Source organism: Gracilinanus agilis, chromosome 1 (assembly GCF_016433145.1).
Source record: "Gracilinanus agilis isolate LMUSP501 chromosome 1, AgileGrace, whole genome shotgun sequence".
NCBI lineage: Eukaryota > Metazoa > Chordata > Mammalia > Didelphimorphia > Didelphidae > Gracilinanus > Gracilinanus agilis.
Window position 1 is genome coordinate 112,017,246 of NC_058130.1, and position 4,564 is coordinate 112,021,809.

Here is a 4,564-nt window from a genome sequence, read left to right on the forward strand (position 1 = left end):
CCTAGGACCTCCTGTCTCTAGGCCTGGCTCTCACTCCACTGAGCTACCCAGCTGCCCCAATGTCAAAATATATTTGATCATAGATGACAATTGGTCATCTAGATATGCTACACGGGGTGATTTTCAAACATAGCCAGAATATTGGATTAATCAGAACACTGCATTCCCTCACCTTGCTAGAGAGCATCATCTTCCTTCACCTTTGAATACGACATGATTAGTATTACTAGTTGTGGGTTAAAGTGTGTGTGCAAAGGTTGATACTGTATGTAATGTGGTTAGCTTTGCCTTAAAGGAAATGTGAACACTTTGACATTTTGCACAGCAAATCCCTCTGAACAAATAGGAGATGCCACCACCACATAATAATAGTTCATCCATCAGTTATATTTATTTGTGGTCAGCAGTCTATATGGCCACAATCAAAATGCACAAGCACCAAAACTCTCTCCGTATTTATTCTCTTTGTGTAGGACCATTTTGACATTAAGCAATTGTGCAATTAGGATTTCCTTTTGGAAAGATAACCTTCCAAGTTATATAGAAGAACTTTGGGAAACCAGAAACCTTGAACATTTTGTTCCCGTATGTAATTTGGCTGCACTCCTATAGAACATAGCAAGAGTATGATGTTTTCCATTGAAGAAGAGCAAAGATTTGACCCTCTCCTGTCACAGAGAGGCAGATCAGGGAACAGAGGCCAGCTCTTTTGACTTCTGGCTCAGTTGACTGGGCACTAACCACAACTATGCTGCCTTTTAGTTGATTGAGCCATACGGTATCTCTCAGAGGCAGATGCCCATTAGATCTGTGGGGACACAGACAAACAGGGTGACTCTCACTCAGCACATCAGTAGAAGAGCCAGTGGAGGACTTGGTCCATTTGCCCAGATGCTTCCCTCCCATTCATTGCCATGGAAGTATGGCATTTCTGATCAAACCATGGTTTTGAAATCATGTTGTTTGTTATTGGATATTTGCTCTAGTTTTATTTAGCAGAGCTTGCCATATATCAAGGGGCTTTTCAGGCATGTGTTTTATCTGAAGTACAGCATGACCAAGGTTATGAAGCAAACTGGATAAACATGAATTGAAACATGAAAAAAGGTACAATCGATAGTGTTTAAAATATAATAAATTAAAATTTAATATAATTCTAAATCAGCAATTTCTTAGGGTGAGCTAGAGCAATATGTACATGTGGGATGATGGAATGAGACATTGCAAGGCAGGGATCATAAATTAGTAGTGGACATTATGAATTCCTACCCAATTAACCGCCAAAGCTAGACTCTTTAGTCTATTTACAAGTGCCTACTAAGCATCAACAACAGATGTTCCAGGTTTTGATATCACCTTTAAACAATACTAGAATAGAGGAATATTGAGGGTAACCTGTTTTAGGACATCATATATCTTAGGGACCTTTCTCAGGCCCCACTTTATCAGAAGGTATTTAAACGAATACTCAAAGAGACAGAAGATGGCCTAGGATGTTGCAAATATCAGCACTGATGTCATAAATAGACTGAATTCCCCTGCCCAGGGTCGAGTCCAAGGACTTGTGTAATAGTAAACCTTGACATAACCTGACCTAGGGAATGAGGAAATATGACTAGGTTAACAACTAGAACTAGAAAACAGATATAAATCAGAAATAGAATAAATTGCAAAGGACTTAAAATTAAGCCAGATATTCAGAATTCAGAATTCATATCAGTAGGATTACACTCAAATCAATCATATTTTTGTCAGCAGTCAATGTAAAGGGTAGGTGTCATATGATTCAGGGAACAAACTCTCCCACTAGATGCCTGTTATATGCACTTGAAATCTCCTGAACCAAAAACAGAGATAATTACAGAAACAGAGCCACTTGTAGGACCATCATAGATAAATAAAGATGGAGTGTATACACACTCCTGAAAGGAAGGATTTTATACTGCATCTGACACACGCTTGCCAAAGAGAGGGCACAATCAACAGCAACCACAAGCTGGCTTGCTATTTTTTGCCCAGGTCTGTTCTAAACTAAACCAATAACTTATTTCTGGATCTCTCAAGTAACTTGTTTGGCTTGGACTATAAAGCCCAACTGGCTTATTCATTAGCAAATTGGAATAACTCTCCAAACCATCAGGTTGTTTTTGTCTATGCTGCCAAAGAGATTGTTTTTTTACCCATTTTTTGGAGTAAATAAATGTTGAAAGTTGTTCTAGATCGTTTTGAGAAAAGTATTAGCTCCCTTTTGAGCCACATAGTTGAAAACTTGTTTTATTCTATTAGTTTTAACCTATATGTAATGGTGCTTTTAAAAAGGTTTTTGAAAGAAAAATAAGGCAAAAATTAGCATTATTATTATTTTGTTTTGGGCCATCTTCAGAAATTACTATTGTTTAGTTTAAAATTAAAGTCATTTAAAATTGGTTACATGTTTTAAAAACTTCTTTTGACAGTATCTTTTTCATTTCATGTATACCTACTTTGTTTTATGACCTTGCTTATGCCCTCCTTAAGATAAAATACATACATGAAAAGCACCTCAATATAAGTAAAGTATCCTTAAATAAATCCATAGCAGATATTCAGTAACAAACCACATGATTTCAAAACTATGGCACAATCAGAATTGCTTTGACTTCAATAGCAATTAATGGGAAAATGTTTAATGGTAAGAAAGGCATCTGGTAAATGGACTGAGTCCTCTATAGGCCTTTTTACTGACTTGCTGAGTAGCTTTATGAATAATGTAGTGACTGAATCCTTATTGGCCAGTCCCCCCTTTACACTAATAATAATAATTCTTTGATCAGCATTTTGTTGCCCTGAAAGATTTAATGAGTATATATTTAGATAATTGTTTTAGAGCTGGAGGTAACCTCAGAAATCATATAGTCTAATCTTTCTCCTATTTTTATAGTTGAGGAATTGTGTCCCAGAGAACTAGATGATGTAGGTAATTTAAAAAATCATAAAATTTCAGAGTAGTAAGGGACCTCAGCATTCATCCAGGCAAACCTATATCCAAAGATGAGTCTCCACTGCAACATACCTGATGAATGGTTAGCAAACATTTATTGAAGTCCTTCAGTGATGAGGAACCCACTATATTTTTGGGTAACCCATCCCTTTCTAGATAGCTCTAATTGTTCGGAAGTTTTTCCTGAGATCAAACTTAAATTCTCCACTTCACAATTTCTACCCAGTCTTTCAAGTTCTTCTCACTGGATTGCATATAACAATTTTAACTCTCTTTTCATGACAGGCTTTCAGGTAATAATAATATTAATAAGGAGAATTTACATAGTGCCTTAAGATTTACAATGGAGTTTTCACATATTATCTCATTTGAAATACATAAAGATAGCACCCAGGCATAACCTGAATCTTTACTTATTTGGGTTAAACATGGCTTCTTCAAGTGGTGTGTATTCCAAGGCTGTCACTTACCTAGTTGCTCTCCTCTGTATGTTTCCCACCTTACCAATGTCTTTCCTAAAATGTGGTACTTAGAACTGAATGTCATACTATAGATGTGGACTCACATAGGCATAATACAACAAAGTTCTTTTTTCCTGATTCCTGAGAGCTATGTCTCTTTTCATGTAGATTGCATTAGCTTTTTTGGGTGCCATAGTATTACAGATTTAAAGTGATCCTAAAATCCATTAAAACCCTAGACTTTTTTCAAACATCCTGCTAACTCTGTCTCCCCATCTTGCTTTTGTGAAGTTAATTTCTTGAACCTAAGTTTAAGACTTTGCATTTGTCTTTATTATGTTTCATTTTATTATACTTCATCCAGTGTTCTAGTTTATCAAGTCTTTTTTGTATTTTCACTCTGTCATCCAGCATGTTGGCTATCCTTACTAGGCTCATGGCCTCTGAAAACCTGGTAAGGAGCTGTGATATTGCTTAACATTTTGTTAAACAGCATCTGGGCAAACACAGATTCCTAGGGCATACTACTGAAGGCTTCCTTTGAAGTTGATATGTTGACATCATACCATTAAAAACTGTTCCTTGCATCTGGCTGGTCAACTATTCTAAATCTATCTAATTATACTATGGTCTAGCCCATAGTCAAACATGCTTATGTATATGAGTCACCAGATTAAAATATAATTGGGAAGTATTTAACAAAATAAATATAAAATACAATGCAACAGAGATAATGTTAATTTGTGGTTTCTAAGTCAATATAAGGTCTTTAAGGGATCCATTTCTATTTGAGCCTACTTATCTCTATCTTTTCCACAAGAATAACATAAAACTTTATAAAACACTTGGCTAAAGAATTAAAATCTAGATAAAAATATCTATAGCATTCCTCTTATCTAGTTTTTTGTTTAAGAAAAGAAGAAGAAAGTTTAGTCTAGCCTGACTTGTTTTTTTTTTTTTTTAATCTTTACTTTTTGTCTCCTAATCATAATTGTATATTGGTTCCAAAGCAGAAGAAGGGTAAGGGCTAGGCCAGGGCAACTATGGCAATCTAGTCATATCTGGCTCTACCTCCCTACCTGCCAGTCTGGGCAGAACCCCAGGATGTGGCCGGGGGGGGGGG